Consider the following 20,714-nt stretch of genomic DNA (forward strand, 5'->3'; position numbering starts at 1 on the left):
GTGTTTTTTTGTTTGTTTGTTTGTTTGCTTGCATGCAAATGTAACACATTACAGTCACTGTTCTGCACACTAAACAGGAATCAGCTTATTTTCCCAGAAATATGCCACCTTTTCATCTTTAATGGTAAGATTGGTTGATATTTATTTTCTTTTCCAAAGTTGCCTATATTTTCTATGATATAATAAAATATACATATTTGAAACCCTATATCTAATAAAAGGCATAGTAGAGATACAATGGAATTCTAAAAAAAAAAAAAAAAAGAGGTCATGAAATGATGGATAGATGGATGATAAAGAACAAAAGGGGAAAATAGGAAATAATAAGCAGTATAGTAGATTCAAACTTGACAATATTACCAATTGCATGAATAGTAAATTCAAATGTTTTAATTAAAAAGCAAATTGTAGGGCTGAGGTTGTGGCTCAGCTGCGGAGTTCAATCCTCAGCACCACATAAAAATAAATAAATAAAATAAAGGTATTATGTCCATCTACAACTAAAAAACAAAATATTTTTTATAAAAAAGCAAATTGTCAGATTGAATGAAAAAGCAAAACAAAACTATGTACTAAGCATCAGAAATTCACTTTAAAGGGCTGGGAATATAGCTCAGTGGTAGAGTCCTTGCCTAGCCATACAAGGCCCTGTGTTCCATCCCCAGGACTGCAAACAAAAATAGAAAGGAAGAAAAAAAGAAAAGAAATTCACTCTAAATATGAAGACATAGGTATGGTAAAAGGAAAGAGATGAACTATGCAAACTTTAATCATAAGAAAGCTTGACTGGCCATATTAATAGTCAAAGTACATTTCAGAACAAGAAATATGATAGGATGGAGGACATTTGCTAAAGATAAAGCAGTCAATACATGAAGAAACATAGTAACTTTAAATATGTATGCACTATATATAACAGAGTTTCAAAATACATGGAGTAAAACTCACAGAAAAGAAAGGAGAAATAGATAAATACACAATCACAGATGAATATTTTAACACTCTTCATTTAGCAACAAAATTGATAGAATAATATTGCAGAAAATCAGAGACAGAAGACCAAATTAAAATTTACATATGTAATAGGAAAGAAGTAATTTGAACTAAATGAATAAAATGTAAAATAGATAAAGAATACAGAAAAAATCCATGAATCTGAAAGCTTTTTTAAATATTTTTTGTAGTTGTAGATGGACAGCATACCTTTATTTTATTTGTTTATTTTTATGTGGTGCTGAGGATTGAGCCCAGTGCCTCACTAGGCAAGCACTCTGCCACTGAGCTACAACCCCAGCCCCGAAACCTTTTTGAATGCCAACAAAACCGATATAAAGAATAATCAGGGGCTGAGGATGTGGCTCAAGTGGTAGTGCGCTCGCCTGGCATGCGTGCGACCTGGGTTCGATCCTCAGCACCACATACAAACAAAGATGTTATTTCTGCCGAAAATAAATAAATAAATAAATAAAGAATAATCAGTGAATATTAGAAATAATATTTATAAATAAGTTTACCAATTTAAGATGAAATGAACAAATTCCTTGAATGACACAAATGGCTAAAACTGATCTGTGAAGAAGTAAAAAACCTGAGTAGTCCTAAATCTATGAAAGATGTTGAGCATGCTTAGGTCCACATGACTTTGCTGATCAATACTATGTACTATTTAAAGGAGAAATAGTATCAATTGTCAGGAGCTGTCCTGGATGCAGACACCTTTAAGTCCTGATGTACCAGGTTTTGACCAATTATTGCCTTCAGTCTGGCACGGCAGTGCCAGGTCACAATAACTTGGGGTTACCCCACTCAGATAATGAGGTGTGGCTCCAGGTGTAGGCATCATCCGCGGGGGGTTGACATACACTCACCTGTTCCTTTGTAAACCTGACCCCTTGCCTGATTTGAATGGCTTCTCCCTAATAAAAGGGTTCAGCACGTGCTCCTCTCTCTCTCTCTCTTGCCTGCCTTGCCCCCCTTGTGGGAACTGCAGTCGAGGAGCAGTCACTGAACCCAAAGAAAAGGTAATCTCTGTGTCTGTGTCTTTATTCCCTATAATTCACTTGGAGTAACCCTGATCTGTTTAGTCATGTGACATGACAATCAATCCTATACAAATTCTTTCAGAAAGTACAGGAGGGGGAAGCACTTCCCAAATCATTTTATGAGGCCAGCATTACATAATACAAGAAAAGAAGATCACAGACCATCTGGGGATGTAGTTCAGCGGGAGAACACTTGTCTAGCATACCCAAGGCAATGGGTTCAATCCCCAGCACCACAAAAAAGGCTACAAACCAAGATCCCTCATGAAATCATAGTGTATGCAAAAAAACTTGATAAATTTAACAACCTGAATCCAGCAATTTATAAATAGGTTGATGTATCAATACCAAGTGTAATTTATCCCAAAAATTAAGGATCAATTTTGTTTTTAAAAACCAAGCCAGGCATGGTGGCACACGCCTTTAATCCCAGTGGCTTGGGAGGCTTAGTTAGGAAAATCGTGAATTCAAAGCCAGCCTCAGCAACTTAGAACTTAGCAAGACCCTGTCTCTAAATAAAATATAAAAAAGGGCTGAGGATGTGAGTCAGGGCTGAGGATGTGGCTCAGTGGGGTTACTGGGTTCAATCCCAATACCCAAAAAGAAAAAAAAATCAATCAATAACATGAATAATAAATAGAGGAAAAAAATACAATCATTTCAATACATGTAGAAAAATCATTTGACAACATTCTATCAATATTCATGATTTTTTAAAAAATTCTTAGAAAACAAGGCATAGGAGGGACCTTTCTGGACCTAATAAAGGGAATCTGCAAAAATCCCATAATTAACTACACACCTAGTTAAAGGCAGAATTTCCTCCCCAAATTTGGGAACAAAGCCTGTATGGTCACTTCCACCCCTTGTATTCAATGTTGTTCTGGATACCTGTAATGATTAATTTGAATTGTCAACGTGATTGGATTAAGAGATGCCAAGGATTGAGAGGTTTATGGTGTATTGATGAGGGTGTGTGTAGGAATGACTGGCAAGTGGGAGAGCCAACTGAAATGGAGACTCTCCCTAAGAGTGGGCAGAACCATCCAATAGGATGATGGCTTGGATGGAATAAAGGTTGAAAGAATAAGGAAACAGCAGCATAAGCCAGCTTGATTGCTGCTGAGATCCTCTGAAGATGTCAGACACTCATTCCTTCACTCTTCCAGAGCAGACTCTCTCAGTGATTCCCCAGAAGCCTTTGTTCTTGGACTAGGGTAGCACCATTAATCCCTCTTGTTGTGAGGCTTCAGCCTCTTGGACTGTGTAGCTACTGGTTCCTCCAGCTCTCCAGCCTGCAGACAGCCATGGTGGACTATCCAGCTTCTGGTCGCTTGAGCCAACCTAATAAGTCCCCGTTTTATATTCATACCTCCTGTCGATTCTGTTCCTCTAGAGAACCCTGACTAATACAGGATCCTAGATGATAAACTAGGTTAAAGAGGAAACTAAACGTTGCACAGGTTAGAAAAAAGAAATAGAACCATCTTTTTTCTGACATGTTTGCATATTTAAAATTAGTAGTAGTAGTAGTAGTAGTAGTAGTACCGGGGATTAAACCCAGGATTAAACCACCGAGCCACATCTCCAGACCTTTTTATTAGTGATAGGGTCTCACTGAGTTGTTTAGAGCCTTGTTAAGTTGCTGAGGCTGAATCCCAAAGAAACAAATGCCGAATGTTTTCTGATTTAATGGGGGTGACTCATAGTGGGGTAGGGAGGAAGAGCATGGGAGGAATAGATGAATTCTAGATAGGGAAGAGGGGTGAGAGGGGAAGGGAGGGGGCAGGGGATTAGGAAGGATGATGGGATGTGATGGTCATCATTATACAAAGTACATGTATGAAGACATGAATTGGGTGTCAACATACCTTATATACAAACAGAGATATGAAAAAATCATGGTATATATGTGTAGTAAGAATTGTAATGCAAAAAAAACAAAGTACATGTATAATGGCATAAATTGGCATGAACATACTTTATACACAGAGATACAAAAAATCATACTCTATATGTGTAATAAGAATTGTAATGCATTCCACTGTTGTTGTGTATTTAAAAAAAATAATAAAATCAATTAAAAAAAAGTTGTTGAGACTGGCTTTGAACTCATGATCCTCCTGCCTCAGCCTCCCAAACTGCTGGGATTGCAGTCATGTGCCACCATGCCCACACATATGTGAAATTCTTAAGTAATGTGCAAAAGAAGAAAAAAGTGAAATTTTAAAAACCAGTATCACTTACAATAGTATTCCCAAACATGAACCACATAGTGAAGCATTTGATAAAATATGTGCAAACTACAGACTGTTGAAAAGAGAAACTGAAGAACACTTACAGAAATGGAGAAAAATATACTTTGCATAGATTGAAAGACCCAATCTTAAAGTGCTCATACTCACCACATTATCTATAGTGCAATCCCTCAAATCTTAATCATGTAGAAATTAAAACTGATTCCAAAATTGGTATAGAAAGGCAAAGGATCATGGATAGGAAAACCACACTTGAAAATAAAGAATAAGGGCTGTGGTTGTGGCTCAGAAGTAGAGTGCTTGCCTACCATGCGTGAGGCACTGGGTTCAATCCTCAGCAGCACATAAAAATAAAAAAATTAAAAATGAAGTTATTGTGTCCACCTATAACTAAAAAATAAATACTTAAATAAAAAAAGAGAATGAAAAATAAAACTTGCAAAATTGGAAAACTCATACATGACTAGCAGAAATGTAGATTGGTATAAACACTGGAAAACAGTTTGTTGGTTTCTCTTATGAAGTTAAATTTACACTTACCGTATTACCCAGCAATCCTATTTTGTCATTTACTCAAGAGAATTTAAAAAGACCTGTGAATAAAATTCCATATCAGATTTATTGATAAGAACTGCAACTTGGAGACAACCCAAATTTCCATCAACTGGTGAATGATGATGGACATATAAGTACAAATGCAAGTAGCACTGATTCTCCCTCAGGGCCATGTTCTGTCCCTTCTCTCTCTCCATCTCAGAGACTCATCTTTCTTGTTGTCTGCATGGGGTCCTCATTTGTTGCCCCTCCTCATGACTCTGGTGCCCTGTGAACAGCCCTGTTTTGTGTTAAATGGGAGCACCTTTCAAGAGAAGGCAGGAGAATCTGCAGGCTTCCTCCCCCTGACCCCAGGGAGATCTCCTCCCTTTTGCCTTCCTCTAGGATTCTGTGCATGAATTTAGGGAGTAAACAAGCACCACAATGAAGAAAAGAAACACCTTTGGGAGGGATGATGCAAGAGATAAGCCAAACAAAGGAGGATACTCTGGGAACCTTGGGGAATGAAGCCTCAGATGAGAGATGAGTACAGTGGGTAGAGGGGGGGGGGGTTCAGGTCCCAGGTGATTTAAATATCTCAGACAAATGGTTATTTAGAGGCAGCTCAAGTTAAGAAAGGCTCACCCTCTGGACACAAGCCCTTGAGTCACTCTGAGGGTCCCCATGAAGCACCTATAACATTTCTAGGCAACTGATGAGCAGATCTACCCGACAGTTGCTGTTTTGGTTCTTGATATTTGCTGCCTGGATTTTATACTTCAGTGCCCATAAACTTGAGTGCACAATGTCAGTTGCTCAGACTTTGATTTAAATTGTCTGGATTCAGTTCCAGCTGTAATGCAGCTGGATTTCTGAACCAGCCCAGCAGAGGGTCAGGTCTTGGGGCATGGTGAACACACTGGGTGTTATTTCCTGGGGTGGGAACATGCTGGACTTGTGAACAGTTTTGTCTGAGCCTCCTCATTTTACCATGAGTCCCATTCCTCTAACCCTGTGACAACCACTGTGCAAATTTGAGAGAACAGAAGCAAAGTTGACTCATAAGTACTTAATTTAGAATTATAGAATATGAAAGTTTGAAGGAACCATTAGGAACATTGTGTTAGTCACCTTTTCATTGCTGGAAAAAAAACCTGAGAAAAACAACTTAGGATGAAAGATTTTTGGATTACATTTTCAGAGATTTCAGTCCATGGTTGGCTGGTTCCAAGACAGAAACATCGTGGTTGAAGGACATGGCAGAAGAAAGTTGCTCAGTCCATGGCAGCTATGAAAAAGAGAAAGAGAGAGAAAGAAAGGGGCTGGGGACAAGAAATACCCTTCCAGGGCACCCCCTACCCCATGACTTAATTTCTCCAACCATGCCCTACTGCATATAGTTTCCACCACTTCCAAGAAGTTCATTCAGCTACCAGTATGTTCACAAGGTATGTTGATAGCCACATGGTTCATTATACCAGCTGGGTGAGTGACTTTTCTGTCACTGTGACAAATGCCTAAGAAAAACAACTTAGAGGAGGAAAGATTTATACTGGCTCACAGTTTCAGAGTTTTCAGTCTATAGGCAGCTGACTCCAATGCTGAGGTGAGGCACAGCACCTTGGAGGAAGGACATGATGGAACAAAGCTTCTCAGCTCACAGGAGCCAGGAAGCACAAGGGGCAGGGGGGACAAGATATAACCTTCCAAGTTATGCCACTACTGACCTACTTTCTTCAACTAGGTCCCATCTCCTATAGTTTCCACCAACTTCTGACAATCCATTCAAATTATTAATCCATCAATTGATCAATCTGCTGATGAGGATTAATCATAAGTCCTCATGATCCAGTCACTGCCCAAAAGCCCCACCTCTGAACATTGTTGCACTGGGGACCAAAGCTTCAGAATATTAGCTCTTAAGGGACATTCCAGATCCAAACATTTTTCACCTGAGGCTTGAATTTCTTCTATACCAAAGAATCAAGCTGGCACAACAGAAAGGCCTTGGTGACATTGCTCTTTCTCTTTCAGTGTTCATTTGTGCACCTCAGGCTAAAACAGCAAGTCTAATTTCTACCCTTTCTACAACAAGCCCCCACTCCAGCTCAGCACCTTGTCTCAGCTTTCATCTATTTCTGGCCCTGACTGAACCTCAGGTGTCTCCTAGGACACCATTGGTCCACCAAAAAAGGAAGCTGCTCATATCCTTCAGCTTAGGGAAGTTGGGTTGGCATTCCCTCTGCTTCCACTGGGACTTCCAGACCAAGTCCCACTTCTAAGGAGACTCTTTCTCCTCTGAGATAGGACTGACTTCAGCACTGCCTGGTTCTGATACCCTCTCACTCTCTCTTCTCCAAGCTCTTTCACATGAGAACTAGATACCTATAAAAATAGCTCAACTAAAGAGCAAAGAGGAGACAGGCAACCACATAGACATTGATGTCAGACAACTAAGCAGACTATAGAGCTAATACCCTCTTGCCAGCCTCCCCTGCAGCTGGAGGTAACCATGTGACATGGTTCTAGTATGGGTTTTGTTTGTTTTGTTTTTTGGCACTGGGGATTGAATCCAGAGCTTTATCACTAAGCCACATCCCCACCCTATTTTTATTTTGAGTCAAGGTCTTGCTAAGTTGCTTAGAATCTCACTAAGTTGCTGAGGATAGCCTCAAACTTCTGAACCTCCTGCCTCAGCCTCCCAAGGTACTAGGATTACAAGCTTGCACCACCTCCAACACCATTACAGTGGGAATCAAATTTCAACATGAGGATAAGGGAGCCAGATCACATCCAAAACATAGCAGCAACCCAAGCATGCTATAACAATGTTTTGATTTTTTTTCCTCATTAAAAAAATCTTTATTTTAATTCCATTATGGTCATAGAACATACTGTGTATAATTTCAATCCTTTTAAATTAGTTAACACATGTTCTATGGTCCTGAATATATATAGTCCACCATGATGAAGAGTGCATATGCACCTGAAAAGAATGTGTATTGTGTTGCTGTTGTTCTTGTTGCTGTTGAGTGGAGTGTTCTACAAAGTGTGAATTGGTCGAATTGATTCATGGTGCTGGACATGGTGGCATGCAGCTATAATCCCAAAGACTCAGAAGCCTGACGTAGGAGAATCACAAGTTCAAGGCCAGCCTCAGCAACTTAGTGATACCCTGTCTCAAAAAATAAAAATGTATCCCAGTCATATAGCAGCCATAGGTTCAATATTCAGTACCAGGAAAAAAAAGTTGATTGATGGTGTTGCTCAAATCATCTGCATCTTTATTTTCTGTCTACTTGTCTCATCAGTTAGAGAAAAGTGTTGACAATTCATTAGGACATTATGAGCAAATGTTTCAGGAAGAATTCAATCCCTCTGGCTACTGTGTGGAGTCTAGACTGTGGGGATGAGCAGAAAAGAAGCAGGGTGATCAATGAGGAGCCTGTCATAATGACTTGTGCAAGTATTGATGGTGGCTTGGATCAGACCTGTGGTAGTATTCAGGGCATTATGAACTGGATGACTATGCATATATTTTGAAGATAGAACAAATAGGATTGAGGAATTGGGAGTTGAGACAATACCAAGGATTTTGGCCTGAGCAACTGGAAGGATGGAGTGATCTCAGATGTGATGGAAAAGATAATAATGTAAAGCATGTTTGGGTGGGTGGAAATAAAAGCAGATCATGTTTTGAGAGATTGCATGAATATTTTATTTATTTATTTATTTAGAGTGGTAGTTAGATACAATACCTTTATTTCACTTATTCATTTTTATGTGGTGCTGAGGATCAAACCCAGGGTCTCACACATGCAAGGCGAGCGCTCTACCGTTGAGCCACAACCCCAGCCCCTGAATGAATATTTTCACTGAAAAAAAATAAGAGAAGACACACAAACAAGTTGCCTAAAAGCATTTTTTTTTTTTTGGTACTGGGAGTAAATCCAGGAGCACTTAACCACTGAGTGACATCCCAAGCTTGTTTTTGTATTTCATTTAGAGACAGGGTCTCACTGAGTTACGTAGGGCCTCACTAAATTGCTGAGGCTAGCTTTGAACACATGATCCTCCTTGCCCCAGCCTCCTGAGCCACTGGCATTACAGGCATGCACCACCATGCCTGGCTGAACATCCAATGTTGATGGAGATTTCTCTCAATCTCAGGGTCTGCTCTTAGCACAGCAGAGTCCACTAATGCTACTAGAGTTAAAATGTATCCCCACGACATACACTGTAATGACCTATGGGGCATTTTGCATTTTAGAGGGAGTCTCTTGGGCTAATCTCAATTTCATGTTGTCATCAGCTCTTTGTTTACCAGGTTTTTATCTGACAGTGGCAGTATGTTTTCCAAATACTATGTGCCCTGGGTGGTGCAGCTTAGGATAAGTGAGTAGGGAACAAGGACCCTCCAATGATATTCTGCTAACATCACTCCTTACCTTAAACCACTCCTGGCAAGGCTCATGTCTTAGGGATTATATATTTATATGCAACTAAAATACTAAGAAAATACTCCAAAATCTTGACAGTAGTTAAAACTGAATGATAGGACCCAATTGACTATTTTTCTTCTATTTCCTAAATTGTCTTCAATTACCTTGTACTGCTAGAATAACTGAATCTCAGAACCTCCCTTAAAACCTGACAACAATGGCAAGAATATTTGGAGGTTCTGGATCTTAAAAGAAACAAAGACACTGGAATAGCATCTCAGATTTATTTTCTGGAGTAACAAACATTTGATTACGAAACAAAACAAATAGATCCTAAAGCCTAGGAGCCAAATTATAAAAAAAAAAATTAGGCTCCCCCAAAGCAAAGTAGGATATCCTACAGTATTTACTGTAGGAATCATCAGCCAAGGGAAGGATTTACTGCCTAAAATGGTGCTCAAGGTAAAGCTTAGTCCTATTCTCCCTGCTGAGGCTTAGTGAAAACTGGGGGCACGAAGCGCTGCAGGATCCGCACCACCAGGGAAAGCCAGTCAAGACAGAAGGAAATGGAAGTTTGGAGTTGGCCAGGATCTTCAGCAGTTAATCATCTAAAAGGGAAAGAGAATATCAAGTAAGGGGGCAGGAGGGGCACTTTCCTTGTTTTGCCTCCTCACACAGGTGCAGAGCACCCCCCTTATTCAGACTTCATTATAGTGCTTCCTTGGACTAAGACTAGCCCTGGCCACTTGCTGTCATCTTCTACCAAGCCCACTGTATAACTGACACAGCAAAGATGGGACCATTCACATTGAGCTCCTTCTGAACTGGCCCTCAGAGATCAGCATGTGCATCCACAGGCTATGGGAAAGGCTGGCAGTGTGCAGGTACAGATACTGGTTAAGACATCACCCACACTATTGATTTTACCTGTGCTCAAGGTGTTCTTCTCACTCTGAGGCTTGCCTCTGTTGTCTGCCACCTCCCATCCGATACCCTTAGGCTACCCTGGACAGCATCATCCATTGTCCCCTGACTCCCTTTGGGCTGGTTTTCCCCATCACTTCCCCCATCCTTCTGCCCTGGCTATGCCCTGCCCAAACCCTACAGTTACAATTCTTTCCTGCTCCTCTCTCAGTCGTCACCTGCCTGAGGAAAACCCCTCCAACCATCCCTGGTCTGTCCCCTAGCTGCCCAGACCACTGGGAGGATCCTGAAATAGGATACAACTGAAACAATCAGTTACCTGGACCTCCAGCGGCTGGCGCAGCATCTCCACCAGGCCCTGGCGAGTGTGGAAGGACACCAACTGCAGCATCTGCCTCTCCTGCGACACCAGGGCCTCCAGGATCACCTGCGCCACCAGGATCACCAGGGTCATCAGGATCACCAGGATTCTCGGGACCTCCTGGGCCACCAGGACCGCCAGGGACACCAGGACCGCCAGGGACACCAGGACCACCAGGACCGGCAGGACCTCCAGGATCTTCAGGACCTTCAGGACCCTCAGGACCCCCAGGACCGCCAGGGCCAACCAGCCCGACGTGGCCGGCGGCACCACCCGCTGCAACCACTGCAACCACTGCGACACCTGCACCTTCTTCTGCTGCCTGCATGGCTCCTCCTTCATCAGCCTCAGGGAGCCCAAACACTCCCGCCTTTTCCACCGGAAGCTGTGTGACCTACTACTCCCAACACGAAGCTCCGTTTCTTAGTGCAATGTAATGCGGGATATCCAGAGCGCCTGCGCAAACACATCCGCTGACAAGGCCTCCTGTCCTGTAATTGGTTCACACCAACATGACCCGGAAGAACCCCTATATTTTCTAACCAATGATCACTCCCTCATAAAGCTCCACCCTCTAGAGTAGGAGGCCGGGCAGATCTAGTGCGACTGCGCAAACAGATCCCCGTAGGCTGCTTCTGAAAAGTGGGCACTACCTGGAGTCTGACACTAGTAGGCCGTATAATGAGTGGATTTCCCAGTGTTGCTACGTACAGCCAGTTTCCCAGTGCACATGCCCAAACACTAACCCCTGAGACTGTTTAGCATATGACTGGTTCCCTTCAATCCCACCCCACTCCAAGCATGCCAGGGAGTCCTAGAAGATGCCTGATGCCCCTGCTGACTGGTCCCATGTCTTTCTGTTATGTGAGGGAGGCAGGCTTCTCTGGGCCAAACTGGTCCTGTCTCCCACATGTGGTCCAGTCCTGGGGACACATGGCCAGGGATGCAGAGCAGCCACTCCTGGGTTCTACCTGTCCCCATCCTCAGGGAGCACCTAGGCAAGTTCTTGGAGCTAGGGTGAGCCTTACTCCTTCAGCTAGACCAGGGGCTGTAGGGAGAAGCTACTACCCCTTGGGCACTGGTCTATTTCTGTGTGTGGAAGTGGGCCAAATCAACAGGAAAGGTACAGGTGGAGGTGGGCAGAGTGGGGCCAGCATTGCCTCTGAGGCATGTGTCTGCAAGGGACACTATTATATTAGAAGGTAACTGGACCAGGACTAGTGTGGGGCAGGAGTAGTTCCTAAAATACAAGGCTGTTGTGTATGTCTGCCCTGCCTCCTTGTCTAGATGTTCAATGACCAAAAAAAAAAAAAAAAAAAAAAAAAGGTAAAAATGAAAAATCCCCCAAAGTCTTGAAATCTCTGTTCTCTAAAAGTTTTGAGACTGGTAATGGGCAAGATAAATAGCTTAAAGAAAAGACAGCTTTTACCAACAACCTGCTTGACAAAATCCTCATTGTCATCCTTGTCCTCAGACTCATCATTTCTGCATCTGTATCCTCATCATCTTTTCTTTTCTTGTTTTTTTTTCAGCCATAACAGTTCCATTATTTTTACATCACTTTTCTGTTGGCTGCTTATAGGACAACATTGTTCTAGGTTTTTCTCCATCTCTCTCTCTCATTGGCTCATTGTTCCAAGTTTCTGTGTAGCATCTCAATGGAGAGGGCAGGATGCTGTCCTGGGCTATAGTGTGGTGCTCAGAACAAAGGAAATGGTCAAGGGCTATTGAAATCAGTGCTATAGTGGGGAATATTCATTGCTGAAGACAAAGATAAAAGGGGCTCCCAATTGCAGAGGATCAGGCATGGATCTTGATTTGTAATTAGCATTCTTCTCTAAAGAAAACACAACTCATTAGACAAATGACCAATTCCAGAGTAAGGCAAAGAAAGCACAAGATGAACTGGAATATCTGTCCCAGAAGAATAAGGAAGTGTTCTACAAACAACAGGGACACATTTAATAGGACTAAGGGGGAAAAAAGAGAGAGAACACAAATCAAACAGAGGCACATTACTAATGACCTTATATAAATAGCAAGTATGCATGGAAACCAGGAACCATATAGGATTTCCTTTATTTCCCTAACCTTCTGTACTTCTGAGTCAATCAAGAATTAGGAGCAAGGGCTGGGGTTGTGTTGAGAGCCACAGCGGAAGGGGCCCCAGCAAACTTCCAGCTGCCAGCTGATTGGCTCCTCTGCTGTGATGCTCATTGGGCTGTTTCCCCACCCTTTCAGACCACGGAGCTGCTCATTGGGGGACTCTTTTGGCTGTGGCTCTCAACATCTCCAGCTGGAAGTTTGCAGGGGCCCCTTCGGCTGTGGCTCTCAACAGGGTTGTGGCTCAGTGGTAGATCACTTGCCTAGCACACTGGGTTCGATCCTTAGCACCACATAAAAATGAAATAAAGATATTTTGTCCACCTACAACTAAAAAATAAATATTAGAAAAAGGAATTAGGAGCAAGCCAGACTTAGTGGCATATGCTAACTCGTGGTGCCTGTGAATGTGAGTTTATTTGGAATTTGGGTTTTTGTAAGCATCATCAGGTTAAGATGAGGTCATACTAAAGTAGCATGGGCCCTAAATGCAATACAACTGATACCCTTGTTTTTTAAAAGAAGGAAAAAGGCAGAGAGAGATAAGAAGTCCATATGAAGATGAATGCAAAAATGGAGTAATATGTCTATCAGACAAGAATTCCAAGGATGGCCAGCAACCACCTGAAACAAGGAGAAAGTCATGCAACAACTTCCCTACAACTTTCAGAGAAAGCATGACATGGTGACACCTTAATATCAGGCTTTTGGCCTGCTGTACTATAAGAGAATAAATTTCTATTCTTTTAAGCCACCCAGTTTGTGACACTTTGTAGCAACAGCCCTAGAAAACTTATGCATCTTCCAAGTTTCCAGTTTACCACTTCAGCTCCACTTGACACCTAAAACTCTGATTTCTCAATCCCCTAACAGCCAGCCTCAACATCTACCTGCACATATAAGAGAAAATGTATGGGCACTACAGCTGTAACAGGCATAGGGCCACAGGGCTGGTCTTAGGGAGCTTACCTGGAAGTAGAAGAAGGACTATTAAGAAAGGAGAAGGAGATGTGGGGTGGAGGACAAGAGAAGGGAGAAGGGAGTGGGGATCGAGGTGTGATGTGTGCATGTATGGAAAGGGCACAGTAAAATCATTAATTTGTACAATTAGCATGTTGATTACAATAAAACTAAGTATATAAAATACAAAAAAAGTATCTTATTGATTGTATTAAAAATAAAACATTTTACCTGGGCATGGTGGTGCACACCTGTAATCCCAGCAACTCAGGAGGCTGAGACAGGAGAATCACAAGTTCAAAGCCAGCCTCAGCAATTTAGCAAGGCCCAAAGCAACCTAATGAGACCCTGTCTCAAAATAAAAAAAATAAAAAGGGCTAGGATTGTGCTCAATGGATATGGTAAAGATACTGGGGATGTGGTAAAGTGCTCCTGGGTTCTAATCCCTAGTACCAAAATAAAATATTTTGTTTCATCCATAATACAGAAAAAGAAGGTATATCTGATATATACAGAAGAACATCAATATTTCTTTATTATAATTAGTTTTATCCCAACATCCTAAAGATAATTTATAACTTTATGTCTACATTAAACTCACCATGCACAGCTTCACAGGTTGTATGCTAATCTCAGTACCATTCACTTGCCTTATCTCACCTCATGATCAATCATTGCTACCACATTCAAGAGTATTTCATGCCTCCTAATCTTGCACCAAATATAGTTTAGTAATACATAATGTTTAAGTAATACTGGCATAATTTTTTAAAAAATCTTCACATAATGGCCACACTCCACTTTTTTTTTTAAAAAAAGGTATAAAATCTGTGACAATTACACAATGAGATATGGTAGATTATCATATTTATGGTAAGTATCAGTAGCTCCCTGTTCATAAATATGAATAGCTCTCTTGGAATAAAGTAGTATACCTATTAAGTTAATCTATGTACATACAGTTATACTGATTTAGTTTAAATAAGACAAAAACAAAAGGAAATAAAACTAAAAACCAAGCTGTCTACAAGTGTGATATAGGAATATAGGGAACTTTATATATTAAAAAAAAAAATTGGTACTGGGAATTTAACCCAGCAGTGCTTAACCACTGAGCCACATCCCCAACTTCTTCTGTTTTTGTTTTGAGATTGGGTCTTGCTAAATCCTTGGGGTCCCACTAAGCTGCTGAGGCTGGTCTTGAATTTGCAATCATCCTGAGTTGCTAGGATTACAGGCATGTACCATCGTGCCTGACTATAAGATGTTTTATAAGTATTAAGAACCCTGGCAGGGCTGAGGATGTAGCTCAGTGGTAGAGCACTTGCCTAGCATTTGCAAGGCCCTGGGTTCAATCCCCAGGACTGAAAAAAAAAAAAAAAAAAACAAACCCTTGGCAGACACAATTCTCAATTATTCTCAATTTTGTCATTCTGTTATCAAACATTTTTTAAGTTTTTGGTAATAGATGGACACAGGGCCTCGCACAGGCTAGGCAAGCACTTTATCACTGAGCCACAACCCCAGCCCCTGTCATTGGTATTTTTTTAAAAGGCATTTCTTTTTTTTATCCTTTATTTTATTGATTTTTAGGCAGTGCTGAGAATTGAACCCAGTGCCTCTCACACAGTAGGCAAGCGCTGTACCACTGAGCTACAAACCCAGCCCTGTCATTGGTATTTTCACGGGGATTGCATTGAATCTTTTGGTAGTATGGCCATTTTTTTTTTTTTTAAAAAAGGTTATAGGTTGACACAATCTTTTTATTTATTTATTTATTTACTTAATATGGTGCTGAGGATTGGATACAGTGCCTCATGCCATGCATGCTAGGTGAGCGCTTTACCTCTGAGCCACAACCCCAGCCCAGTATGGCCATTTTAACAATATTAATTCTGCCTATCCATGAACATGGGAAGTCTTTCCATCTTCTGAGCTCCTCTTCAAATTTTTTCTTCAGTGTTCTACAATTTTTATTGTCGAGGTCCTTTGCCTATCTTGTTAGGTTAAATGCCAAGTTTTCTTTAAAGGCTGTTGTGAATGGGACCATTTTCCTGATTTCTTTCTCAGCACCTTTATTACTGGCGTATAGGAAAGTAATTGATTCATGAAGATTGCTCTTGTATCCTGATAGTTTTCTGAATCTGCTTGCTGATTCTAGAAGTCTTCTGGTGGAGTTTGGGGGCCTTCTAAATATGGGATCATGTCTTCAGCACATAGCTAATTTGACTTCTGCTTTTCCTATTTGTATCCGTTTATTTTCCTGAAGGATAGCTTTGCTGGGTCTGCCCATCCAGGTTGGTGGTTATTTTCTTTGGGGGCTTGAAACACATTCTTCTGAGCTTTTCTGGCCTCAATGCTTCCTTCTGAGAAATTGCTGTTTTTGTGATTCATTTTCCTTTATCGGTGACCTGGAATTTCTCTTGCAGCTTTAACAACAATTATTTCCCTTTGTTCTGGATTTTCAGCATCTTAACTATAATGTGTCGTGGGAAGGTTCTTTCCGGGTCTTGTCTATTTGAGGTTCTAAGTGTCTCCAGTACCTGGATGCCCATCTCATTCCCAAGGTTTGCAAATTTTACTGCTATTGTTTCACTGACTAGGTTATCAGTGCCATTGGCCTGTGTCTCTGCTTCTTCCTCAAAACCTGCGAACCTTAAGTCAGGACTCTTAATTTCGTTCCAGATTTGTGCGTATTCTGATCATAGTTTCTCATTTTTTCCTTTAAGAGCATGTGAATATTCATGTCTGCCCACTTTGTCCTTGTGCTCCGAAATTCTGTCCTGTCCTGGATCTAATCTGTTGGGCAGACTTTCAACTGAGTTTTCACTTGACTTAATTGTGCCTTTCATTTCCAAGATTTCCTCTTGGTTCTCTTTCAGAATCTGTCTCTCGCTATTGACGTACCTTTCATATCCCATATTGTCTCCCTCTGTTCCTTCCTTAGTTCTTCTTTCAATGCATTGATCATTTGAATGGCCAAGTTTTGTATTCTTTGCATTTCATCCACCTCAGTATCATTGGTTCAGTTTTGGGGGAGATGTGAACTTTTTCAGGCATCATGGTTCCTTGTGTGATTCTGTACTGCTTGTGAATCTGTTGGAGTGGATTCCTCTTCGTCTGGTATATGAGGGTCTTTTCAGTAGGAATTTGTCTCTCTACAATGTGCCCTGTGCTGGAGGTGATTCTCTGCATCAAAACAAACAACCAGTGGGATCAAGTGTTAGGGTTTGGTCAGCAGCACAACTTGGAGAGGAGAGAGTAGTCACCAGTGGAACTGTGGCATTGGTCACTTGAGGGCACACTGTGTCTCAAAAAATAAGAGATAACTTATCAATAAGGACCTATAAACTCCACTGACAAGTAAGAAAAGTGGGTGAGAAATAATATAGAATAAGTGGATAAATTAAGTAATACTAATTAGAATAAATTTTTAAAGATAAAAATAAAATTAAGTAATCATAATGGAATACTTACAATACAATCTTCCTTCTCAGGTGGCCCATGGAGCCCTGCAGGTGGCAACACCCCCAGTGTTCTCAGAGCCTCAGTCCATGTGCTGCAAGGGGTGTGGGGAGAAGGGCCCAGGTCTCAGTAGTAGATCCTCCAAACACCTCTGAGCATGGGGGAGGGGTGTAGGCCCCCACAGCCTGCCCTGGGCAGCAGCTTCCACCAGACCCAGACCCAGACCCATCCCACTTCCACTCTTTGCCAACCTTCCACCTTGTCACAGAGTTCAGACACCAATTTCAAAAGAAAGAAAGCACCCTCTGCCTTCCTGCATTGCTGACAGGCAGCGGCACCTCCCACCGCCTCCTGGAGCTTCCCGCCCTTCCATGTCACAGTCTCTTTCCTAGCCTAGATGGACTTAAGGCTCCGGTGTCCACCAGTCCAGTGACAAGTGAGGCATAGGTGGCTGTTGGATCGTGGGTATGCATGTGCCAGCGGGTGCACACACACCCAGAGCACATCAAATGCACAGAAAGTGGGGGCGGGGTGGGGGGGATTTCAGGGATTTCCAATGTCCCAAACAAACAGTTTAAACACTTAGGTGCTCTCGAACTGGACTCCCCTGCTTTCACTGCATCTGCTGGGAAGTGCCCCGGAGCTTTCTCCTCCTGCAGTGCTTCTCCTTGCAGCATCAGAGCCTTTGTGTGTGTGTGTGTGTGTGTGTGTGTGTGCTCAGGTGGCAGTTTTTGTTAACAGCATAGGCTGCATATCTTAAATTCACTGGGAAAGTCTCTTTGAGCCAGTCATATGCCACTCGTGGTGCTGTGCATTTCTTTTTGTTAAATCTTCTACTATTCTCCCTAAAGTGATATTCCTGGGTTGCCTCTGGTTACTGACTCTCTGGATGGAACCCCAGGCCTTTCCCATGCCATTGCTGCCTCGGCATGCAGCCCCAGGAACTGCTTTGATACAACTCCTGGGACAACTACTATGTGGAGATGCTTCCAGTGTGCCATTTCTCCATTCGTAGGACACAAATGCTTATTGTCACTGGGCGGCACAGGATCCCACTTGGGGAAGAAAGTGGCTAGGCCAGAAAGCTCGCTGTTCAGAAACGTTCAGCATGGGGAAGGGAGTATTCTCAAATCCAGTGGGCTTCATGATACACCCTTTTGTATGACACTGTTTGCGTATGAGCCCCTAATTGTGCTTTTGTGTGAGAGTTGCCCTTCACAGAATCCTCCTGGAAGACTTGTCGACATCAATACAGCACAGTGGGAAAACCGATACGTGCTTATTGTATTAAGAAAGATGCAGGGGCTGGGGTTGTGGCTCAGCGGTAAAAGCACTCACCTAGCACGTGTAAGGCCCTGGGTTCGATCCTCAGCACCACATATAAATAAATAAAATAAAGGTAGTGTGTCCAACTACAACTAAAAATATAAATATAAAAAAAGAAAGATGCAAGTTACAATCACATCCCAGAGATAACCCCTGTTAACATTTTGATGAATATCTTCTTCAAGTATATAATGTGCCTGTGTTTGAGCACACACTCTCTCTCTGTCTCTCACACACATGCACACAGACACACACACACACACACACACACACACAATTTTAACTTAATCGTCATCTCTCACACCTCTACATGGACAAGCAGAATGGTTCATGGAGGTCAACCTTGGTCCTTTTTGAGAGTTCCTACTGAGACAAGTCTTACACAGTTGCCTCTACCCATTCCCCACCCCCCAAAAAACCCCCAACTTTCCTTCAGTTCTCTTTATCTTCTCTGCCTGGATCTTTCCTCCCCAGGAAGCAGGAGGGGGGTTGACTAAGGTCAGTCCCACGGAGAACCTCAGCCCTCAGCAGCACCCTCAAGACACTTGGTGGCCTGTAGGGTCCCCATACTCTCTTGTGCTGACTACCCCAGGCTGGAGATCCTTCCACAAGTATGATTTCCATCAGTGACATGGGTGTCGTGCGGGCTTCCCCAAACTGCCTCTGGTCGTGTTGACGGATGTATTTCCAATGTGAATTTGTAGAAACTGGAAGCCATGGTGAGAAGTAATGTAACCATCGTCTCAGAATTCCTCCTCCTGGGACTGTCAGCGGTGCCTGGACATCAGCCCCTCCTCTTCAGCCTGTTCCTATCCATGTACCTGGTCGCGGTGGTGGGGAACCTGCTCATCATCCTGGCTATCGGCTCCACCCCCACCCTCCACATGCCCACGTACTTCTTTATAGCCAGTCTATCCTGTGTGGACATCTGCTTCACCTCTGTCACTGTACCAAAGATGCTGCTGAACATCCAGACTCAGAGCCAGTCCATCCCTTAGGTTGGGTGCCTCATTCAGATGTATTTTCTGATTTTATTTCTAGAACTGGACAATGGCCTCTTGGCGATGATGGCCTATGACCGATTCGTAGCCATATGTCACCCTCTTCACTATGCCGCAACCATGAGCCCCGAATTCTGTGTCACCTCCTTGTCTGTGGCTCTGATTGTCACAAACATCTATCCCTTGGTCCACACCCTGCTTATGGATACACTGTCATTCTGTGCAAGTGTCAGAATTCAACACATTTTCTGTGAACTCTATGCATTGCTAAAGCTCTCCTGCTCAGATATCCATGTCAATGAGTTGGTTGTTTATACCCTGGGGAGCCTTCTTTTTGTGACCCCCTTCCTCCTGATTTCTCTTTCCTACATGCGCATTTTCTCAGCCATCCTAAGACTGCATTCTTCTCAGAGCAAGATGAAAGCTTTTTCCACTTGTAGTTCTCACCTTGCGGTGGTGTCCTTGTTCTATGGGACCCTGCTTGGGATTTATCTGTGGCCTTCCTCGTCTTACACAGTTGAGGATTCCGTGGCCGCCGTCCTATATGCAGTGGTGGCTCCCATGCTCAACCCCTTCATATACAGCCTAAGGAATGAGGACATGAAGGGGGCCCTGAGGGGCCTCTTCAGTTGAAGCAATGTCTGGTTTTGGTGACACCAACTTCTGCTTCTGAGCCAGGATGCCTTGTCTTTTCCTCCCCTTCACTGGGAGGGGACTGTCCCTCTCTCAAGACCCATCTCCCAAGCGTCTGGCTGTGTCCCACATTTCTGCTGTCTTCCACCTTCATCTGCTCAGTGAACCAGCACTCCCAGATTGACTTTGGTGTTCCTGGCCCTGGGGATGTAATTCCCGGGCATTCTGTATGTCCCACGTCCCTCGCCACCCGTCTGGAGCCCTGCCTGTCCCTTGAATTTGTATATGTACCGACTTAGGCCCTGTGTGGTCCCCAGAGGTAGGCAAATGGAGGCTCAGAGAAGGGTTCCCCTTCTGCAGCCCCCAGGGGTAGGAACTGTTTGGATGGAGCCCAAGAGGTTCCTTTCACTTCTCAAGAACAACAGGCACAATGAGGTGCTCCTGTCCCTGGGCAGCAATAGACGCATGGGCTCTGACCTCATGGCCCAACCACTAGACTTGTGAGCCAAGTGGAGGAAAGTACAGGTGCCCCTTCTGTACTCCTGGGCTGAACATGGCGGTCTTCCCCATGTCCAAGCCACGCCCTGGACTTGTTGACTTTGCAAAGGACAGTCCTAGATGAAATGACATTCACGCCCCTCTAAACACGTGCATATGATAATGAT

General features: G+C 42.8%; 1 pseudogene; it reads left to right on the forward strand.

Moving 5' to 3' along the window:
• Positions 1-18,931: 18,931 nt before the first annotated feature.
• On the forward strand, positions 18,932-20,049 carry LOC139703188 (olfactory receptor 1N2-like; annotated as a pseudogene).
• Positions 20,050-20,714: the final 665 nt, after the last annotated feature.

Source organism: Marmota flaviventris, chromosome X, assembly GCF_047511675.1.
Source record: "Marmota flaviventris isolate mMarFla1 chromosome X, mMarFla1.hap1, whole genome shotgun sequence".
Classification (NCBI taxonomy): domain Eukaryota; kingdom Metazoa; phylum Chordata; class Mammalia; order Rodentia; family Sciuridae; genus Marmota; species Marmota flaviventris.